Source organism: Canis lupus, chromosome 4, assembly GCF_003254725.2.
Source record: "Canis lupus dingo isolate Sandy chromosome 4, ASM325472v2, whole genome shotgun sequence".
Classification (NCBI taxonomy): domain Eukaryota; kingdom Metazoa; phylum Chordata; class Mammalia; order Carnivora; family Canidae; genus Canis; species Canis lupus.
This window is the reverse complement of record NC_064246.1, coordinates 33,707,930-33,732,723: the sequence shown is the minus strand read 5'-3', so window position 1 is coordinate 33,732,723 and position 24,794 is coordinate 33,707,930.

Below are 24,794 nucleotides of genomic sequence, written 5' to 3'. Positions count from 1 at the left end.
AAAGCTAATCATGCCAATCTACCAGTGGCCATGTTTTCCACAGTGTCACCTGAAGGACTATGGGTGTAGGTATGGGGACAGAGTGAAAGACCCTAGAACAACACATGATCTGCACATGTGGTCACCACGTGGTTGGCACTCAACCCCTAGGAAGATGACTGGGTTGGGCTGATTGGAGAAGGTAGCTGAAAACACTAGATGACCAAGAGGTGGGTGAACCCTTCAGAAAGGCCAAGTGCGGCCTCTATCCCTTTGACCATCAATGCCACCCCTAGTGGGCCTCTTCCAGACATAGTGTCTGGAGCTATCAGAGCCCCAGTCCACTTCATGACGTGCCCATAGATGTGGTGGTCACTTAAAAGCCTCACTCTTCTCATGATACCACAAGGCGGGGTTGGATGGTAGGTCATATGATAGCATCCACTTGAAGTCTGCTGCTAAACGTTTTCTCCACTTTAGGACTTTCCTCTCCTGGAGGAGTCTGTAGTTTTCCCTCAGAAGTGACATGTCTGATCAGGATTTCCCCCCAAAGTCTCCTCCTCTCAGGCCTGAGGAGGGTCTTGAGTTTCCTGGAAAACAACGTGAATGTAGTTTTAGGGCAATACCTAGGATATCACACTTGTACTTCATCTCTTACCCCAAATGAGTGGGCTTGAAGGCAACTGAGAGTTCTGGGTGAGTTCCTGTGCTCTCCCTGGAAATCACAAAAAAGAACCATCAAGATAAGAAGCATCCACGGGCACCACCCAGCCGGAGAGAGGGAACCAGGAATCCTGGGACATTTGCAACTTTACCTAGTTGTTTGCATTTTTTTTTCTTAAAACTCTTCAATCTTCATCTTTTACTTTATGCTCTCTTTTTATAGTTTTTCCCTCTCTCATTTCATTCTCCTTGTCCTTTATATCTATCTGCCTCTCAGCCATCACACCTTCTTTCCTATTCCCCTATTCCTTTGCTTCTTCTCTTCCTTCCTCCTCATTGTCTCTCTACCCGTCTTTCCTCCATGAGTAGACACTGTCCACCTACCAAATACATTTGCCCCTGGCCCTACCTGCTGCTTGAAATGAGACGCACTCCTGGCTCTGAGGACACTGTTCTGCTTCACCACTTAGGGGCTGTGGTGTCAGCATTGGTGTGAGTTAAATGACAGCTGGTCTTGGAGGAGCACCATCCCCTGAGGGTCCTTTAGAAGGAACTCAGTGAATCATCCAATCCTAGGTCCTCTCTCTACAGCTGGGCTTGGAGGTTCAGAACTGATCGGCCTGAGCTCCTTTGGGGGCAGGCATTTCCTGCGGCCTGACCCTTTCCACAGAGCCTGCTTCCTCGGCTGAACTCCAGCTTTGACCGCGGTCTCTTTGGTGTACGATTTGCCCGTGGGCCACATGCACATAGACTGTGGTCAGCAGCAGATCTTCAGTCGCCACTCCACAGTTTCAGCACAGCACCAGGAAGTGAGCAGAGAAGGAAACACAGAAACTCAATGACAGCTATGAGGATCAGGAAAAGCTAATTCGGAAAATGAAAAAGAAACTGTAAAGAGACCTCTCCCTTCTCCTGAGAAGAAAAAAACGATATTCACAGCCTTTCCTGTTGAACTTGAAAAATACTTCATAATATACTTTTCTCTCATGTTACAGTAAAATTCTGTATTCAGGACTTTGGAGGGAGCATGTGCTTTACTACTCGACCATGGTGAATACCCCCTATTCATTCGTTGGACAAATATGCCTTGAGCTCCCATAATGTGTTGGCTACTATAGCACACGCCGGGTTAGAGAGGCAACCAGGACAGGTCAGTTTTCTGCTATTCAAAGTGCTTTTGTTCTCTTGACTAAAGATACAAACAATTGAATCAACATGTGATTTCAGATTACTGCATTTATGAAATAGAAGGAAGGCCAATATGGCCTTAGTGTTGTGAATAGGGTCTTGATTGTGTAGGATGAAGCTGGAACGGGCAGCGACGGGTCATGACATGTCATTGTAAGGAGCATAGACTATTCTCGGTGGAAGTGATGCTTCAAAATCATGACTTTATCTTCAAGGCCAAAGCCAGAGACCTGGTCCTCTAACGCCTCTCCCTCTCCTCACTACCTCCTTTAACTGAATGTGGCAAAAATCACCCACTTCAGAACCCCTTTCAGCAGAATTAATTCCAATTGCCCCTTGATCTCCCACAACTTATTTCACAAAACTCAGCTCTCTAGTAGCATGTCTGCTTTCACCGCGAGCTTCCAGGGGCTGCTTATCTCCTCCTGATCTCCTGGTCACTCTCTGTCTCTGTGATTATGGGTAAAATCTGTCATGTGCATTTTTCTGGCTCTTCCTCCACCCAGTGCTTGATGGAATAAAATATGAATTAAAGAATAAGCCATTTCAGTTACTTTCCCTTTAATCTTTACAGACAGCTGGGGAATGTGCCATATCAAGCATCTTGTTTAGTATCCTCTCAGAGGCATGAAATATCTGCAGTTTGTCAAACATCGCCAAGTATGACAAAGTGGATTGAGCACTTTTAATGTCTCTTTTACCCAAATTGACCTCTCGATCCCCCCAAAATGTGTGTAATATTTCACAATAAAAGTAAAACTTGGCTGCAATTTTCTAAGAGTCAGAATCCAGTTTAGTGGATCTTGGCTTTATGTTTTCCCTGTTTAGCTCTTATAGAATTTTCATATTTACTACATTTTTTAATTAAAGGAAAGTTGCAGAAGTTTGATCCTGTGTATTCAGCTAGTCTTCATGGAATTGTGCGTTTTAATAGAAACTTCTCATTTTAAGAGCTCTACTCGGAGAAACTCCTTAATGGAGGAGCACTTTCCAGTAAGATCAAGAGTCAGTAGATGCAAGCAAACTGCAGCTGAATTCAGGCTTTCATGTGGCTGAGTTACTATGAGCCATGCATTGTTCCTATTGTTCTGTAGATCTTTGCTGGAATGTTGTTGATGCTTATTGATTTCTCAAGGCAAGTACTGGAGCTCAGTGAAATTTCTTTCTAAAAAGAAAAGTGTACAACAGGAGAACTCAGATGTCCTTACACTACCTTATTTGTACCTCTGACTTCACCTCCCTCCAAGGAAGGAGAATTATGTGGGCAGCAGAAAGTATGGAATGGTGGATAAAAAATAGGATAAGGGAAATGACGGAAAGGGGAAGAGTCTAATGGACAGGTAGAGAGTGCGAGAAGAGATGTGAGGAGTTGAAGTTGGAAGAAGGTGAGTATGGGACCACCTCCAAAGTAGGAGGTGGAAGTGAGAGGAAAAAGCTGAAGGAGGTAAGAGGTGAGCAAAAAGAGATTGGGGTTTTAAGAATTAATGGGGACGGGGTGCCTGGGTAGCTCAGTCTGTTAAGTGCCTGTCTTTGATCGAGTCCTGGGATTGAGCCCTGTGTTAGGTTCCCTGCCCCACGGGGATCCTGCTTCTCACTCTCCCTCTGATCCCCCACCCCCTGCTCCTGCTCTCTCAGTTTCTCTCTTTCTCAAATAAATAAGTTGAATCTTAAAAAAAAAAAAAAAAAGAGTTAATGAGGAGAAAGGATGCAATTTTTTGGCCTGAAATTGACCTACCCTTGTATTAGTATCCTGTGGCTGCTTAACAAATTATCATAAATGCAGTGGCTTACACATCACAAATACATTGTCTTATATCTTTTGAGTTCAGATGTCTGAAATTGGTCTCAGTGGTCTAAAAGTAAGGTGTTGGCTGAGCCATGTTTCTTTTTTGAGGTGGTAAGGGAGAATCTGACTCCTAATTTTCCAACCTTCTAGAGGATGCCCACACTACTAAATCATCAAAAGCCAGTAATGCCGATGTTGTCTTTCTCAAACCAAATTTCTCTGACCTCTGCTCCACATCTCTGTCTCTGACTCTCTCTTTTGTCTCCCTCTCCTACTTATAAGACATTTGTGATTACATCCAGGTAATTCAGGATCATCTCTTTATCTCAAGATCAGATGATTAACAATCTTAATTCTATCTTCCACCTTAATTCTTCTTTGCCATGTAACCTAACATAGGCACAGATTCTGAGGATTAGTATGTAGACATCTTCTGGTGGGGGAATGTTATTCTATCCATAGTAATCCTTGTATTATGATAGGGATCTGCCTGACTCTTGGACTTCTGAGGCCAACAACTCCACAACTGATCTATTTGTTGTCACATTTTCATCTAGAAAATGAAGGTTGGTACAAGGTTGGTCTTCATTGGCTTCCTTACAGAGGCCACAGGGAATCACTCTTCCCATACATCTAGTATCTGGAATCTATTTTCCAAGTTCTACTTCTGTTCATAAACTCCACCAAACGTGATACAGTTTTTAAGCAAGATGAGTTCTCATTTGGCAAACTTAACTCCTGGGAAGGCAAGGATAAGGTGAAGGGTATGAAAATGCATAGGGATGTTTTGATCTCTCTAACTGGTTACCACATTCTGTAAAGAGAAAGTCCTTGCATTCTATGTGAACAACACCAACTAAAGGAAGAACTGGCCCATAAGGCCGAGGGACCTAGGCTGGGGTTAGAGGAGGTGCTCTAATAAAAACTTCAGGAAAATACCAGAGAAAGTGTTATACAACTTCTTTGCAGTTTTTGCATTTCCTGCCTGGCTCGGAGGATATAATTATTATTTAATAATTGATATATTAACTGACAAAACAAGACAAGCTAATATTGTAATGGTTGAGAGCCTAATATTTTAGATAATAGAAAAACAAAGTAGAATTTAAAAATTAATGGGGATATTGAAGAGAAAATGGTCTAAGCCAACAAAAATAAGGGTGAGAAAGGAGCAAACAACAACATCAATAAATAATAGAGAGTTTAATAAATAGAAAATACAAATTAGGATGAAAGGAACAAAACCAAATAATTTAGCCAGCACGATAAATACTAATGAATGAAATATTCTATTATGATGTTGGTTTTTAGAATATTATACACAAATATACATATGCATACATGATTTGCTAGATATTTTCAAGTAGTATGCTCAATGAAACTATCCAAGAAAAATTTTAAAGAAATAATCTAGCAAGGATAAGTCAAACAAGCTTAATATAATGAAAGTAGGATGAATGGCCAAGGCCAAAGCTGAACACGAAGCCAAATGCATGAGCCAGGAAGAAGAAAGATATGATGTGTAAAGAATTATGATTACATCTTTTTTATGGAAAAACAAAATGGCAGCCAAATACATAAAGCAAAACTACAGGAAATAAAACTCACTAACATTATTATATACGATATCAATAAAACTTTCAGAATGGAAAAATTAAGTGGACAATAAATGAACACAGATAAAGAGAATGTAGATGATCAAATAAAATAATTTCATAGACTTAGACAGAGATAATTTTCTCTATTGATTATGTGTTGTTTTGCATGTACAGAATTAAATAACATTTAAAATTCCAAGTTGAGATCTTATTAGCCTCCTTAATTGCTCATACATTTGTAAAAAATGCCAACCTTAAAATTAAATGAAAAATTAATACAGCAATGAAGACACTCCTTAAATAATCTCTGAGGCAAAAAGGATATCATTTATGGAACTGAAGCTATTTGAAGAAAAGCTTAACTCCTGGGGTATGTATGTGCTAAAATATATATGGCACAGTGAAATATATACCTATAGGAAATTTAGGATGGCATATTTATCATTATTTTTAAAGATTTATTTATTTATTTGAAAGAGAACATATGCAGTGGTGAGAGGCAGAGGGGGAGAGAGAGAGAGAGAGAGAATCTCAAGCAGACTCTCGGCTGAGCACAGAGTCTGATACGGGGCTGGATCTCACAACCCTGAGATCATGACCTGAGCTGAAATCAAGAGTCCCACACTCACCCAACTGAGCCATCCAGGCTCCCCTGGCATTTTTATTATTAAAAAATAATTAAGAATGCATTGAGTATTTGCCTACAAAATTAACAATATAAGAATAAGAGAGGGAGATTATTCAAGATTAAGAGCTAAAATTGAAGGAATAGAAAACAACTACAGTGGTGATACAGGACAATTAATAAAATACTTTCTCTTCCAGCAATAGTAAAATAAATAAAATCCTAACAGGCTATGTTTACAAGAAGAGACTACAAACATTAGGAATGATAAGGGAGGTGTAAGCTCAAGTACAAATAAATTAAAATATTGATTTAAAAAATTAAGCTTAGCACTTTGACTGTGACAATCACGTAGAAATAGATAATTGCCTAGCCAAAGAAGAAATTTTCCTGTTTTATGATGGAAAGGTGAGCTTTATGACTTACCCCACACTTAACCCCACCACTGCCATGAATGGCTTCACAGAGTAGAGGATATTAAAAGAAAAACTGACCAAACTAAACCAAACAACAGCAACACATGAACAGCAATGAGTGGTAAAGAAATAGAGTTAATCCAAAAAGTCACTGAAATCATAAAAGGTTATTTTTGGGAGAAAGTAGACAAATACCTGAAACCCGTAAACATATACTTTTAGATGAAAAAATAAACCACTGGCAAACGTGAAAAATGGGCACAGAAGAAGATTGCTAATATGGTGGAAGTGTTTTCAGAATCTCTCTTAGCCTGCAGATGGAAGATTCTGGTAATAGATGGGGGCCTACTGTTCATAAGCAGGATGATCGGTTGTGACACCCAACTAGGCCAGGTTTTTGACACCTGTTTCATCTGTCCCATGCAGCATTTGCGATACCACAAAGCTGCCTTGGAGGGCTCAGGGCAGGGGCAGTGAATTGGGTGCTGGGGTCAACATTTCGGGCCTATCCCAGAAATCCATGGGCGGAGGTGGCACACGGCTGCCTCCAAGCACCCTGCATGGATCACAGAGTGCTCCCAATCACACCAAGTAACTCTCACTAAAAAATATGCTCAGCATAACTACTTAAGAAAAATTTGTAGCATGATAGAGATCACATTCAACCAATGAAAATCCTTATATTGAGTTGAAAATAAAAGGGATTTTTCTTTGTTGTCCTGGATAAGGATTTGAAAGGGTTGGTGGGAGGAGGGCAATACAGGTATAGATTAATGTTAGCCAGATTTTGTTTGACAAATATAACTTCAAGTACAAGTGTTAGCACCTTAGGATAAACACTTGAAAAATGGAAATAGAATTCATAACTTTCAGATCATTAGAGGAACAAAAACAACAAAAAAATCCTTGAAGGAAGTGTGGTAAGTAAAGACATACGTAAAAATCCAAAAAGTGAAGGGGAAAGGGGGTTAGATATCAGGATAAGTATAAATCACTAAATAGGGCAGAGGATGTGTCCAGATTATTTGTAATAATGTATCACATTATTTTTGAGTGGATAAAATTTATGTATTAAAAACAGATTTTTAAATTGCAAGAAAAAATAAATAAAGCAAGCAGTATCAAGTAAAATTCAGGATGAAAATCTTTAAAAGCAAAAACAAAATTTTTCATTTTGATGAAAGGAACAATCCAGCGTGAAAATATTACAGTCAATAATATTTATGTACCCAACAACATAGCTTGAAATATATAAAGGAGAAATGATTAGCCATGGAGAACAAATTGACTAAGCTACAAACCTAGTGAGAGAGTTTATTACACCTCTCAGAAATGACAGAACAGATAAGTAGACCAAAATAAGTCTAGGTGTATTGAATAATAAAATGTTTGAACAAAGAATTTGAATTCAGTAGAAATAGCACATTGTTTTGTGAATTTGAATAATGAAAAAATTAAGCAAATACATATTACTTCAAATTTCACAAAACTGTACTTCTAAAAAATATATAAAAAACATCCACACATATTAATTATGAATCAGAACCCAAAGGAATCTCAATAAATTACAAAAAGCTGATTTCATGTAATCTATAGCCATTAAACAAAGCATGATACAATTTAGAATTAACAACAAAATAGAAGCCAAAAATTGCATTCGCTGAAAAATAAAGCACATAAAACACAGTTTTACCGAACTTCTATACTGAGTCAGAGAAAATATAAAAATGGCAATTATTACTTAGAAGACTTTTGTCAAAGATAATGCCTAGATATAAAAAACAATAAACACTGAATAATTTATGGCCTCAAAATAATACGTTAGAAAAATAAGAAATTTTGTAAATAAATGAACTTTCAATTTATTTATTTATTTATTTTTAGAATTATAAATTTATTTTTTTATTGGTGTTCAATTTGCCAACATATAGAATAACACCCAGTGCTCATCCCATCAAGCGCCCCCCTCAGTGCCCGCCACCCGGTCATCCCCACCGCCCGCCCACCTCCCCTTCCACCACCCCTAGTTCGCCTCCCAGAGTTAGGAGTCTCTCATGTTCTGTCTCCCATTCTGATATTTCTCACTCATTTTTTCTCCTTTCCCATTTATTCCCTTTCACTATTTTTTATATTCCCCAAATGAATGAGACCATATAATGTTTGTCCTCTGATTGACTTATTTCACTCAGCATCATACCCTCCAGGTCTATCCACGTCGAAGTAAATGGTGGGTGTCCATCGAAAGATGAATGGATAAAGAAGATGTGGTCTATGTATACAATAGAATATTCCTCAGCCATTAGAAACGACAAATACCCACCATTTGCTTTGCCGTGGATGACCTTTCAATTTAAAAAGCTAGAATAGGACAATTTTAAAAAGCGGAAATAATAAGGTAATAGCTAAAAATAATAACATAAAAAAGTAAAACATAAAGTTAAACAAAAAAGACAGAGAAGTCTTTATTTATATTAATACTTATAGCATTAATATATAATAATATTTATACAACTTCAATGTATTTGAGGTTACTTCTCAGCGTCCTGGGGAAGTGCCTGGTTTATATAATCCTCGGCAGAAATTGCGTGCTTTATTGCCAATAACTGACTAATCGTCTGATTGATCCATCTTACAGTCCGGAGGCCAAACACACTGAACTACCCTTGTCCTTACAGAGAAATGCAGAGAAGGTGAGGAGCTCCATTCACCTGCTGAAAATGCTGATGATCGGACCCAAAACAAGACAAGTTGGGGAGCCCTGAGCAGGGCGATGGATTGCATTTCATACAACCCCAAATCGTCGGTGCCCAGGTACCAACCCGGAGGGCCCTCGTCAGGCCGAGGGCGCTCTTCCAGGAAGTAGACACTAAAGCGGTGACCTTGAATCTTGGCTGGCTGATGATGGACCACAAAGAATTGACAAAATCCAGCAGCTCGCCGGAAGATACATGGCTTCCTTCAGCGGGCAGTGAAAGATGAACTAGATTGGCTTTAAAAAAAACACCAAAGAGCTTTGGGCTTATTGATTTTTTATAAACAAAACCCTTTGGGTGCCCTATGAGTAGAAAGACACTATGACTATTTGTCTTCCTGGAATAAAAGTAGAAACATGTATAAATTAAATATACTTTACCCCTGAAATATATGCTAAGGTAGGAGTAGCCTTAATGACTGCTGGACCTTTTCCTTTTGTTGTTTGTTAAATGAAAAAAAAGCTTATTTAGCTCTTTCTTTCTAATGAAGTGGAGACCAAGGAGGCAAGGTCTCTCCAGATCCTTGATTTTCACAGAGATCAGGAGTTGGATTGAAGCTGGATCTTTCCCATCTTCATCCACCCTCAATCTTCACTAGACAAACCCATACGCATTTCATAAGTTTTCATGTAAATGGACATTTTGTAGTATCCTGGGTAGTTAAAATATTCTCCATTTCTGGGTTTATAAAAATTTTGTTCATTTTTCCATTATGAAATTTGTTAGGTGATATTGTCTGTTTGTCAACCCTTCCTCCCCACAACTCCCAGCCCCCTTCTTGAGGAAGCAAACTAAAAGTTCACTGTGTATACAAGAGGTGAAAAACCAAATTTTTTTTTTTTAAGATTCTATTTATGTGAGAGAGGGCTCCTCAGAGCACAAGTTGGGTGGGGGGCGCAGAGGGAGAGAAGCAGACTCCTCGCTGAGCAGGGAGCCCATGGGGGACCCCAGGCTCATGACCTGAGCCGAAGACAGATGCTTAACCAACTGAGCCACCCAGGAGCCCAAAACCAAATCTCATTTTTGTTTCTAAGACCAGAGAGAAAGAGCAAAGAAAGGAGGGAGTAGGATCATGAAGTTAAATTTTAGTGAGCGATTACTCTGTATAAGACATTATCCAGGTCATTTCACATTATATTACATTTAATCTGTACACCAACCTAGCTGTATTGACGCTGATCTCTTCAGATCATATATAAAGCTCACAAAATTTAAGGGCGTTAGCCCAGGTCACGGAGTTGGTTAACATTATACCTTTCATCTCATTCCAAAGAGTGTGCTCTCTTTGCTGCTACATAATCATGCCAAATTTGAAAGCAAAAAAGTTCCCTTCAATATTGTCATTCCCCACAGGAGACGAGCCTCTAAGATGTACAGCGGGCCTTTCAATTGCCAATGATCATGAGAAAAATCAGAGCAGGTGATATGACACCTTTTGATGATGGTGTTTATTTAAGTGGAACAAGCCTGAATTTAAAACATAGCCCAGATAAGATAGAGAAGACCTTGCTAGCATTGAATGGAGTTGTCAAAGAAAATGCACAATTTAACTGTTTGTCACTCGGTAGGAATCGGAACACAAATCCATTGAAGGTATTTCTAGATCTGATTTGATATTTAAAGTTAGGGCAGCCCGGGTGGCTCAGCGGTTTAGCGCCGCCTTGGGCCCAGGGCGTGATCCTGGAGTCCCGGGATCAAGTCCCACGTCGGGCTCCCTGCATGGAGCCTGCTTCTCCCTCTGCCTGTGTCTCTGCCTCTCTCTGTCTCTCATGAATAAATAAATAAAATCTTTTTAAAAAAAGTTACAGCAAGATCATTCTCTTTGGCATGACATTAAATTAACAAAATAAATATATAAAAATGAATCTATAAAGTTAATTTGCCAGCTTCATAGCCTTCAGTTTTGATGAAGCTGAATGCCCGAGTAATTTCTTTCTGGCCACAAAAAGATTTTGACCACTCAATTTTAATTATACGTTTTTTACATATTATTAAATATATATCCATACTACAATACATGTATTTATATACATAAATAGTATATACATACCTATGTACATATAGCATATACCACATGTATATAGGTGTATATATATGTGGTGTACATGTGTGTATGAATCATAGGTATACATATTCATACATGGGTATAGAGAGAGATCATTTTGTTTCAAATGACATGAAGCAATTTTAAGTAGTTTAAGTTAAACATAAATGGGAATGATGTTCTGCCATCTTATGAAATCAAAGAAAATAGTGAATCAAACATTATTAGGGAGGCAACAAGAACGTATCTAACCCAAGATATTTGGTATCAGAAATACATCAACCAGGGGCACCCGGGGGGCTCAGGGGTTGAGCATCTGCCTTTGGCCCAGGACGTGACCCCGGGGTCCCGGTATCGAGTCCTACCTGGGGCCCCTGCAGGGAGCCTACTTCTCCCTCTGTCTGTGTCTCTGCCTCTCTCTCTCTCTCTCTCTCTCATGAATAAATAAATAAAATATTAAAAAGAAGAAATGCATCAAACTTCTGCCCAACTGTTAATACAAATAGATTCAGCTCTCAATATGATCGACCCACCTCGGACCAATCGGAACTGTCTGCTGGTGCAAAGTCATTTCATACGGACGCGGCTGATGGGGGTGGGAGAGAGTCCCCACTGTTCCCAGGGAGGGAGTCTTGAATCTGAGTGATACATCCTGTTATGAGTATCTTGATGAAAGTTTTCTCCAAACTTTATTTTTATGTTTCCAATATGTTCCACATTCCACGTTAAGCACCGAGCAAGCATTTTCACCAGACTGGAAACTCTGATTCTACTTAGCTGGGCCCACCTGCTGTAGCGATCGTCCTAACGGTGACATGGTATATGAAGAAACCAGAATGATGTATTCAGGATGACTAAGCCCCTACTCTTTGAGAACTGTCTAGACTGCAGTTCTTAATCTGTTCAATTCTCAGTATTTTTTTTTTTTTTTCCAAGCCAGGCCCACCATGCTTGGCTTCTCTAGCATTGCTACCTGCTGACTTCCCACGTCTCCGGGGACTGTCTGGGTGAAGCTGTGGCTCTCCGTCTCCTTAGCGGGAGAGCGCTGTCTCCGTGTGGTCTGTCCATCAGCAACGTCCTGTTGCAGCTTTGGAATACGAGCCGGGCCTCCAGGAACGTCCGCGGGAGAAGCTGATGAGAGCAGATGCCCAGTGTGCGGAAGGCTGGAGCCTCCTGCATCCTACCTTTGCACAACCCTCCAGCAGCCACAGCTCAAGGGCGTCCTTGCTGGTTTACACCCAGTGTCACGGTCTGTTTCATGTGCAAATACCTTTGCTTTAATCAAAGTGTTCATTCTATATAACACTTTTTTCTTCCTCAGCTGAAACTAATGTATGTCAATTTCCTACACGATTTTTGAAAACATAATTTTAACATTTGCATGTAACATTCGATTCCGTGGATCAACTGTAATTTACTCAACCACTCCACTATCATCGAAACAGCGGATTGTGTCCTTTCACTACTGTGAATCCTACATACGTGCAGACCCGGATAATGGTTCTTCCCAAATAGTGGACCATTCATTTAATCCTGTCAAGAAGTAAAAATCTGTTTATGTTTTCTAACACTGATTGTCATTTCTTATTCCTCGACATTTTCAGTTCTCATTTTCATTGTCACTTTCATTATACGGGACAGAATTTTTCTTTTTCTTCCTAGGATCAGATATTTATTTACATCCTGCTGGTTTCATAAATGTAAAAAGTGCTGGTTGCCCCTTTTTCCCCCCTTAATTATCAGCAAAGGTGAACCATTTTTTTCATGTCCTTGCTTAAAATATTTACTAGTTCCTATTTCTCCAGCGAAATGTCTAATTTTTGTTGTTGTTGTTGTTGTTGTTGTTGATTTACCTTTGCCAAGGGTCATTAGCATGACTTCCCTGCACGGTCTAGGTTTGAAGCCAGGATTGTCAGACCTTGGGCAAGTCATGTCATGTCTTTTCTCATCTATATGCCTCAGGGACGTATGGCATTTCAATGACATAATAGATGTAAGACTAAAATTTGAAAATATTGGATATTCAAGAAATGGTTCTTGATAATTATATCGTTATTTTTGTTGTTCTTATTACATAAGTGACCTGATGATCCAGAGAGTACTAAAGACCAGTGATGGCACAGTCATCCTTATTTGATTCTTCATGTTTATTGATTTATTGCTTCATTGCTTCACATTGGTAATTATCATCTTGAATATTGGCCCTTGGTATATACCGCTTATTAGAAGGAATTTAATAATTTAACAAGGCTTTTTGGTTTCTATTGTGATAAATTTTGTTTTGCTTTGTTTTTGATTTGACCAATTGATTTCGTGTTTCATTATGATAAAGTTATTGAGACTTAACCATTTTTGTGTTTGAAAGATTATTAAACCTTATTTGGGTATGGTGGAACTGTTTTAGTGAGACACTAGCTGCTATTAAGAAAGACTTGAGGGTTTTCAAATCTATATTTATTGATCTGTTTTTGGCTTATATTAACCTGGTAGTTTTTGATATCAGGACCATATTCCTTTATAAGTCAAACTGGTCTGCTTTATTTCTTCTGGGTGTTAGATCATTTTCTGTTCTGTGAAAAATGTTCTGCTGCTGAATATTTAGAAGAACTAGCTTTTATAACCAACAAGACCTGAGGCTTCAAGTGGATCACTCTATAACACATTTCTGAACCACGTTTCATGTTATATATGTATTCTGTGTTTCTACTTGATTTGGTAGTAACTTACATATTTTGAATTTTTAACATTCTGTGAAAATTACCTGTGCATAAGATTTCAGATTAATCAATATACGCTGTTTTATTTTATTATCAATTAGATATCTCTTCTGAAATCACCATCCCATCTCCTTTCTTCTCACTTTATTTGCATATTTTTCCATTTTTAAAATTTGTTTTGCTGGACATTTATTTTTCAAAACACAGAATATTATTGCTTTCTAATTCACTTTAACATTTCTAATATTCATTTTTATAAGCTCAAGTCTTTTGTAAATTTCCAGTGCTGACATTATTATTTTATCATTATCGTTATTGTTAAAAATGTTAATCTGCAAATTCACCTTTTCTTGCACCTTTGCAATAAGATATAACTCTAGATAAGGTGCTTTTATAAATTGCATTCATTGAAGTAGTATTTATTTATTACCGACTCTGTACTAGGCCATTACTAGGAATTTACGATATAATTATGACTATGATGTTTATTTTACCACTTGGAGCTTACACAGGAAAAAAGGAGATTACTAAGTAGGGATGCTTTAAACACCATGGTAAGTATTAAAATAATAACCATATGGAAACACAGAAAAAGAAGCACATATAAGCAGTACCATAAAATGCTGTATAAATATTAAATACTGCTTTTGCTTTGCTTTATTTTTTGCCCGTGTCATCCTTAAGGCATTACACAAAATACTTGAGTGTGTCTGTCCTCCACCACCCCTCTGTCACTCATTTGATAGGATACTAATGAAATATGTCCAAACGGTGGCTCCTATCTATCTATTCTCCTTCTCTCCCTCTCTGTCTACCTCCGTCCCTATCATTTATCTGTATATCGAATCTGTCTATCCATGCAGCCACAGCGTATTCTGTTTCTTATAACACAATGTTTACCAAACTGGCTTCCACAATTGATAGGTATTATATGAAAAAAAAAATAACCTGGGAATCTCTAAGTCACATAATTATATTTCCTATTAGATTGTTAAGGACTTGAATGTGCTTTGAAGCCCCTGCAAAGGGATATAATATATAGAATTTTTTGTATTAATTTCATCATGGGTTTCTTTGATTTGGGGCCTTCTTGAGAGAACAATGTTCCTTGTTCTTCTTGTGAAGAGCTCTTTTATATTCCCATGGATATATTTGGGTTGGAATCCTGCCAGCCTCAGAGAGGGAGACGTAGAAAGGCTACTGAATGTATCTACATGTATTGGGAAATGTTAATTGCATGATAAATCACAAGTAAAAAGGAAAGCATACACATAATAAAATGTACAATATGATATGTAAATATGTATACCATTTAGAATACAAATCCTATAGTGCTTTGCAGTGTCATACAAAACGATTTTTTTTAAAATGAGACATAGCATGTGTGTGATGCATTGCCTAAGAATGCCTATTAGACAATTTAGGAGGAAAAAAAGTGGATCTTTCATGAGACAGTCAGCAAAATGGCCCAGACGATGTAAAAAAATGATCGGAAGACTGACTTTTTATTTTTAAATTGGTGAAACTTATGATTCACATTTACAGGAACCAAACCATATCCAGCTGGGTAAATGGTATAACAAATTGAATCTACCCCTACTTGGATGACACCAAAGAGAAATTCATAGTGAGAAGAGAACTTCTATACTCTTAGGGCATGGAGACCAGGAGGATTGACTGAAGTTTGGTGATAAGCAAAGCAGGACAACGACACGGCACATCAACCCAGGGGATCTTTATTTCCAAAGCAGAATATTATCAGACTCTGTATCACTCTTTTCTTTAATTTTTTTGAGATGATTTCAGACATAGAGAAGAGTTGCAAAGATGGTTTCTGTAGACCATGCGCACAGCTTCTCCTAATGTTAACATCTTACATAATCGTGGCTCAATGATTAAAACTAAGAAATTAACATGTGAATGATACTATGAATCATGAAAATTACAGACTTTATCTAGATTTCCTCAGTTTTCCCAGTAGTGCCCTTTTCTTTTTAAATTCTTAGGATCCAATCCTGCATTGTACATTGCATTTAGTTGCTAGATATCCTTAATCTAATCTATAATAATTCTTCAATTGTTCCTTGTCTAGTGACCTTGACACTTCTGAAATGTATTAGTCAGCTATTTTATAAAATGCTCCCTGATTTATGTTTGTGTGTTTCTCATGATTAGAATGAGGTTGTACATTTTGAGGAAGAACATTCGAGAGCTGATGGCCCCTTGCTATGGCATCATTATCAGACCCATGTGATCCTAATACGACAGGTGCTTTTCACCTTGATCACTGGGTCACAGACTCTGCCAGATTTATCTATTGTAAAGTCATTATTTTTTCCTGTCCTTATTCTACTTATTAGCTGTGACTGCCTAAATCTAACCCATGCCTTGTGGTGAGGAGTTAACTGCCACTACCTGGAAGGAGTATCAATGAGTTGGTACCCATATGTTAAAATCACCATACCAGTTAATAAATATTTCAGGAGAGATACTTTGAAGATATTCAAATATCCTAATTCTCTTTAATATTGCCTCCGGTAAATTTAGCATTTATTAGTGGGTTTTGTTTGCAGTGATTATTACAGTGGCATTTCAATGGCGATTTTTTCATTTCTCTCATTCTTCTATGTTTATCAATTGGGATTCTTCTCTAAGGACACATGGCCCTTTATACCTCATTTATTTATTCAGTCATGTATTCTCTGGGTTGTAACCCAAAACTACAATTTTTCATTTTCTTGCTCAAATAATTCCAACTTTGGTCACTGGGAGCTCTTTAAGATTAGTTCCTGTGAACCTTGGACAGGCCCCATACTTTGTGTTTCTTCCTTTTAAATCATTTCCTTATTTCTGGCACCAAAAGATGCTCCATGTTTATCTTGTTTTCATCTTTTTTCCAGCCCTGGAATCATCTATTCCCCCCAAGGAACCCAGTTTGGTTGTTAGAAACCAAGGTGTCTGCCTGTGGATCTGTCTGCCTCTCTCTAATTTTCATTCTGGTTCCAGAAATATATAGACTCTTACTTACGTATCTCTGTATCTGTGCACATATCAAGAGTCTTATGTTCTATCAATTGAGCTAGGCAGGCGGCCCAAGTACATTTATTAAAAAATATAAATTCATACTGATTTATTCAACCCCAATCCAGCTTCATGGGTTCATTCTAACATTACCTCATTATTTATTTGTTTCACTCTGACAATGATAAACCTGGCTTTCTGCTGTCTACATAGATATTGTTTTGTCCAAACTTAGTGTGCGTGTAACCTAGTTTCAGCATAACTAACTTGTACTCCTGTGAGGAACAAATTTACCAATTAGAATACAGCATTTACATATAGTCTTTTTTTTTTTAAGATTTTATTTATCTATTTGAGAGGGAGAGAGCGCTTGCATGCACGTTGAGGTGTGAAAGGGGCAGAGGGAGAGAAAGAGGGAGAGACTCTCCAAGACTCTGCTCTGAGACCATAGCCTGACGTTGGGCTCAGTCCCAGGACCCTGAGGTTGTGACCTGAGCTGAAATCAGGAGTCAGGCGCTCACTGAGCTGTGCAGGGGCCCCATACGTATGGTTCTTTTTGTTTTCAGCCCCATGATATACTGGGTTGACCTCATTGTTTCTCAGAGACAACGAGGTCCGATCCTTTCTCGCCTACATCCTTCGGCCTGGTTATGTTATACATTTGTAATACAGTTAGAGTCGTTTGTCAAAGCCTAGATTGCATTTTGGAGTGCGAGGATCTACTGATTTTCTGCCTACTTATACTATCAAGGGAGAAGTGTAGGAGCCTCTGCTCTGATCCTAGGCATGGATTTGTTGATGTCTCAATTCAGTTCTGCCAATTTCTCCTTATGTGTTTTGAGGCTCTGTTGTTAGATGCACATACTTTTATAATTAATATGTCTTCTTGAGGGTCCTGGGACTGAACCCTGAGTCGAGTTCCCTGCGCAGTGGGGAGTCTGCTTTTCCCTCTCCCTCTGCCCTCCCCTCCCACCTGTGCTCTCTCTCACTCTCTCTCAAACAAATACATAAAATATCTTTAAAAACCATATGTCTTCTTGGACAACTGAGCTCTTTCATCTTTAATTAATGTCCATTTTGTTCCTGAAAATGTTCCTTGTTTTGAAGTCCACTTTGTGTGAAATTAATATGGCTACTACAGCTTTCTTTGGTCTGTCTTTGGATGGTACATTCTTTGGTCCTTTACTTTTAACTCACCTCTTTTTTAATTTAATGTGATTTCTTGTAGATAGCATTTGTCAGGTCTTGCTTTGTGTCCAATTTGACCATTTCCATCTTTTAAATAATTTATTTATTCCATTCACCTTCAATGTGTGATTTTATTTTATTTTATTTTTATTTTTCAATGTGTGATTTTAAATAGAATTAGATAGATATCTACCACCTTGTTGGCTTTTCCATCTTTCTGTCCGTTTTGTCCTCTTCTTCTGACTTCTGTTGGGTTATATGAGTTTTATTTCATTTATTTATTTATTTATTTATTTATTTATTTATTTATTTATTTATTATTTATGGCATTTAGAATATTTTAGGGGTAGCCCAAGGGTTTACAATATATAGTTTTAATTAATCTAAGTCTACCTTGAAATAGCAATACACTGCTTCACATAATGTCAGGATTTTACAGGAGTATATTCTCAACCCACATCTTTTGTGATATTGTTGGCATATATTTTACTTTTACACTTGTTATGAACACACACTATGTTCATATTAAAATTACCTCAGGATGTCATTTATCCTCTATAGCAATTAGAAATAAATTTAAAATATGAATTTCATTATACCACTATATATTTTCTTTCCCTTGAGCTCTTCATTTCTTTTTCTAGATCCAGATTTCCAAACAATATTTCCTTCCTTTTGCCTCAAGATCTTCTATTAATATTTCCTGTTGGATAGGTCTGTTAGCAACGTGTGATCTAAGGTTTTGTTTGTGAGAAAATGTTTTATTTCTTTTTCCTTTAAAAAAAAATGGTTACCAAAAAAAAAAAAAAAATGGTTACCATACAGAAAAACTGACCCGTTTTTGGTGTATATTTCTATGTATAGATTTATGTAACCACCTACACAATAAGGAAACAGGATAATTTTGTTCCCCAACGGTTCTCCATCCCTTTGCAGTGATTCTTTGGGTTTAGATTGTGGTCTGGTCTTCCAGAGGTGATTTCTCAATGTCTGCTTCCTTCTTGGCTTTGAATCTTCCCTTTTGCTCTGTGTTTCAGGAGGAATTTGTCTCCTACAGTTCTACAGCTAGCTAGCATTATACTGTTATTTATTACTCTATATGTATTAGCCTGTTGGAGGGCAGCAGGTGAGGGGTGTTCTCAGATGTTCTGATTAAGTATCAATCTTGGGTAAGTATCATATCCCTACCTTCCTAGCATGTAGCCTTCCTTATGATCTTGTACCTCCTCTAGCTTTTGTGCTATGCTTAACACATATTTCTGCCCCTCACACAGAGTTAGTTTCTTTTTTTGTTTTTCTTTTTTTTTTTTTTTCTGTCTGCTTTACCCAGCTGTCATGGATGCCTATGAGGACCTCTGGGCACACTGTTTGATCATCTCTCACTGCAGACAAGGGTTTTAATATGCATAGGCAGTAGGGGAGATGCAAAACCTAGAACTTAAATAGGCCATTGAATTTAAAAACTTCTATTTGGGTTGGTCAGCAAGTTGGCCACAAGTAAAGAAAGAATTAGTCAATGAAACATCAGAAGAAAATATTCATACTGAAAAATGGGAAGGTAAAAGCAAAGAAAACACAAAAAATAGAATAAAGGGCATATGGAGTATGGTGAAAAGCTGTAACATATGTATAATTCAACTCCCAGGAACAGAGAAGAAAGAGAAAATGTGGGAGATCCGTATTTCAGTACATAATGGCCTAAAATTTTCCATAAACTGGCAAGTAATATAAAGCCACATATTCAGAAGCTGAATCTCAAAAGAAGTTCTTTGGAAACCATACACAGGCACGTAATAGTTAAACCATGATCCAAAGACAAGGAAAAATATCAAAATCAGCCTGGACTTGGGGGGTGGTATATACATTTAAAGCATCAATAAGGCCAGCAGATGATTTCTTAACATAGTTAATGGAAAGGGAAGACAATTGAATTATATATTCAAAGTGCTGAAAGAAAGCATAAATCCGTCAATTTAGAATTCTAGACTCAATACAAATAGCCTTCAGATATAAAGCAAAAACAAAGATATCTTCAAATACAAATAAACATACAATACCAAAACCTTTATCACTAGTAAGCATAGCCTGAGTCAAATGCTAAAGCCAGTTTTTGAGGAAGAAGGAAAAAGTCATCCCAGATAGAAGCTCAAGAAATATATGGGAATAAAAAGCAATGCAAAGAGGGCGCAGGTAGATAGATTTAAATGAATGTTACATGTATTAAAATAGTAACAATGTATTACAGGAATTAAACATATATTGAATTCAAATAATTTTTAAAAACAGCATGTAAGGTAGAAGAAGATCAAATATAGATAGAAAAGAAGAATGAAAAGGTGCAGAGATATATGATGGAAATGTTAAAAAGAAAGAAGGAGTAATAATAATATCCAAGTCGACTTTAAGGTAAAAAGCACGGACCCTCAAGAATATGCAATCATGACAGGAGTTTCATTTCACCAGGGAATGCTACAAACCTTCAGTTTCTATGAATCTGGTAACATACCCTGTCTGCTGGTCTCTCTGCCCCGCATCTCTGCTTCCTCTTCTTAGAAGGACAATCACTTTGGGGTAAGGCCTGCCCTAATCCAGCATGACTTCATCTTAACTTATATCTGAAAAGACCCTATTTCCAAATAAGTTTATATTCACAGATTCCAGGAGTTAGGGCTTCAACATATCTTTCAGAGACTCGGTTTAACCCATGACAGCCTCAAAATATGTAAAGCAAATATTGATGGAACTAAAACAATTGCATAAAAACCCAAAACAATGAAACCAAGATTAATGTGGGTGATAGTAACTTACTCTTCTATTGCTGACACGAATAAGAATCCAACAAACCAGCAAGAATCTTGATTAAAATAATGATTAAAGGCATGCATATCACAGCAATAAAGTATATATTCATTTTTAAGAGCACATGGGCTATTCACCAAAATTGACCAATTGCTGGTATAAATTAAAATTCCAAATAATTGAGCTTTTCAATTGGAGAGATTCAGTAGAAAAAAAAATACAAACAGAATTACAAAGAAAAAAGAGAGAGAGAGAGAGAGAGAGAAAGAGAATATGTTCTCTGACTCGACAGGAGCTATGGTGGAAGTCAGTAGCAAAATGACAATTGAAATTTCCTACGTGTTTGGAAATCAAGCAGTACACTTCTACATCATCACTAGATGAGAGAAGACATGAAAATGGAAATTGGAACAAAAACAAATGGGAGGCGCCAGGGTGGCTGAGTCAGTTAAGCATCAGACTCTTGATTTCGGCTTAGGTCATGATCTCAGGGCTGTGAGATGGAGCCCTGTGTCCGGAGTGTGCTTGGGATTCTCTCCTTCCCCCTCTGCCCCTTGCCCACCCTAAAAAATAAAGAAAAAAAATCATGAACTGAATGACAATACAAATACTATGTTTTCAAATTTGTGATACATGATGAGAGCTGTGATTATAAGTACGTTTATAACCTTAGAATGTAGAATATAGGGTAAGGACTTTATTTCAAGAAGTTCAAAAGGAATTATCAGGGACACCTGGGTGGCTCAGTTGGTTAAGCATGTGCCTTCGGCTCAGGTTATGATCCCGGGGTCCTGGGATCGAGTTCTGCATCGGGCTCCTTGCTCTGCAGGGAGCCTGCCGCTCCCCTGCCAGTGCTCTTTCTTTCTCTCTGACAAATAAATAAATAAAATCTTTTCTAAAAAAGAGATTACCAAATTAAACACCCCGTAAGAATAGAAGGTGGTTACAGTGAAGACTAGAACAAACTTAGTAGAGTCAAAAATAAATCCATCACCCAGAGAAGAAGCACAGGCAAAGCTTTTCGAAAAGACATAATCGATAGCCTTCTAGAAGCAATGAGCACGACGGAAAAGTGTGGGTGGCTGGAACAACTCCACTGTTAGAGATGAAAACCGTCCCAACAGCATCCGTACTCACTTTTAAAGGGTAATAAGGGGGCACTCTGAACCACTATCTGCCAATAATTTTGAAGATTTTGGTGAGATGAGTTCCTAGAGACTATAGTTGAACCAAACATGACATGAAGAGTATAAATGATCTTCGGCCTAAAAGAAATGTAATTAAATTAAATCTCTGGGAGATACACTTCCCGCCAAACAACAACACAACCACCCCCCGCAGGCTGACAAGCTTTGACCAGTGAAATCCAGCAGGCACCCAGGAAAGCAATGGCCCAGATGTTGAACAACAAAGTTGTCTGCGTAGGAGAAGAAGAAGGATTCCTTCCCAACCCATATTTTATGAGATCCGTATAACTTGATACCAAAAGCTGAGAAGGAGTTTGCAGGGAAGGGCAAACCTCTTGAGGGACAGAGGTGCAATATTCTTTTTTTTTATATAAATTTATTTTTTATTGGTGTTCAATTTGCCAACATACAGAATAACACCCAGTGCTCATCCCGTCAAGTGCACTTACACACTCATTCTTGAGCCAGATCCAGAGTTACAGGAAAGCAAAGGTACTCTTTTAACTAAGCTGGGAATTTTTAATTCCAGGAATTAAAGTCTGCTTTAACACTTGAAAATCAAGTGCTGTGATCTATCACGGTGATAAAGGACAGAAATCACGGGATCCCATGGAAAATAGCAGGTATGGCAGGAAAAAGATGCCATTAGTAAAATCTCAGACACGCATGCTCCTGAGCTCGGGTGCACACGGTCCCCCCCAACCCCCACCCCACACACATTCTGCTCATCAATTCTTTATTTCCTGTGTGAATCTTCAAAGTCTTAGCAGGAAGGAAATTTGGCCCTCAGGACCTGCTGGCGTGCCTTTAGTAGCAGCGACTTCGAAGATGCAGTCAACGCGGAGAATCCACTTGCCAGAGCGGAGTAGCTGACGGTGGCGGCAGGATCTTCAGGAAAGCTTTTGGGTAAAGCTGCTACTTTGGATAGGATGCAACAGAGGATTCCAAGTGACACAGATGCCTGCTCCCTCGGATGGGGCCCAGGGAAGTGATCAAACCCAGAACAGAAACGGCTGCGGGCATGTCTGTGCCTGAAAGCATCTCAGATCTTTCCTAGCATAGGAAGCTTCCAGCAAAGGGGAACCTCTCTCTGCACCGGGAGTATCCTGACCCTGGTAAGAGGCCAGATTTTCTTTTGCTATTTGTTTTTTTAAAGATTGTATTTATTTATTCATGAGAGACACAGAGAGAGGCAGAGACCCAGGCAGAGAGAGAAGCAGGCTCCCTGCAGGGAGCCCGATGCAGGACTCGATCCCGGGACCTCAGGGTCATGCCCTGAGCCAAAGGCAGATGCTCTACCGTGGACCCCCCTTGGCATCCCAAAGGCCAGATTTTCAGGCCACTGTGCTGTGGTTACAGGCAACCTGTCTCCTGTGCCATAAAAAGGCTCCACAGTCCGCGGAGGGCCAGCTGCCCAGCGGGGAGCCTGAGGACAGGAGCCCAGAGACCCCAAGACTGTAGTGGCCCGTGTGGACCAAGGAGCGAACCCTGAATGTGGTCAGTCAATGTGAGCACACGCAGCACGGTGCACAAGCACACGGACGGGCCACCTGCCGTCCTATCCGACCCTAAAATTTCGACGCAGGCAAAACTTTGGAATCCTGGACAAAACTTTGAGCAAGGGTGGCGGGTATCCCTGAATTGGCTCCTAGGTTCTCAACTCTAAGCTACCGGCAAATCATATCTCACAAGACAGAAAAAAAGAAGAAAGAAAAAGAAAAAGAAGAAAGAAAGAAAGAAAGAAAGAAAGAAAGAAAGAAAGAAAGAAAGAAAGAAAGAAAGAAAGAAGAAAGAAAGAAAGAAAGAAAGAAAGAAAGTTACAAGGAACGCTGTCCGCTTCGTGCACCTGCTCATCGTGGGCAAAGTGAGCCTTCTGGGCAGAGACTCCGGGGTGGCCAGGCCCGGAGTGGGAGGCCAGGGCACCCCTGCAGGACGGGGAGCACAGGGCATCCCTGCAGGACTGCAGTCCAGGTGGAAATTCCCTTCCCAGCTGCAAGGTCCGGCAGCGGGGGGATGCGCAGGCAGCTCAGGCTCAGACGGGGCAACAGTCTGGGGCCCGGCCGGAGACACGCCGGCAGCTCCCCGTCCCGTGTGTGGCTCGACGTCTCAGGCGTGTCTGCAGCTGGCCTCCAGGAGGAAGGGCCCAAGGCCCATGAGGCGCTGAGATCGGCTCACCCAGAGGAGCCGCGTCCCCGTCCCGGCCTCCAGCGGCATCTGTCCTTCAGGCTGCCACCTGCCAGGGGTCTCCCGTGAGCCCAGGGACTTGGCGGGTCTCATCTCAGGGCCACACCGACTTGTTCGACGTTGTCCCCAGCCCGCGAGATTCAGCAGGAGCAGTAAGCGCTCTGGCCCGGACTCTCGTCCGTGCTATGCTGTCCCACAGCTGGGCGACCCTGAGCGACGCCGCTGGATTCCTTCAAACTCTAATCTGCAAAATGGGCACACGGCGGCCGCGCTCCTGAGAGCAGGGGAGCCCGCTGAGACCTCCCGGTGTCGCTTGGCTCCTCTTTTTATATCATTAATTATCATAATATGGAAGTTAGTATTTGTCATCCTAAAATAGGAAGGGCCCATATGTCGGGATTTAAACATAGAATAAAGTTTGCATGTCTCGCTCCCCCTTCCCTCCAAATCCATCCCCTCCGGGCTGACATATTTCTTGTTTGCTCTGAATTTGGAAATAGAATGTTTGTGGCTCTGTGACTCCTCTTGTTTCCTTCTTTTACAGGAACAGGGTAACACACGCTTCTATTTTGGATGGAGGCCTTCTGTCTGGAAAGTTTTGGGGAGAGAAAGGCCTGCGGCCCTTTGTCAGCGCAGCATATGTCCG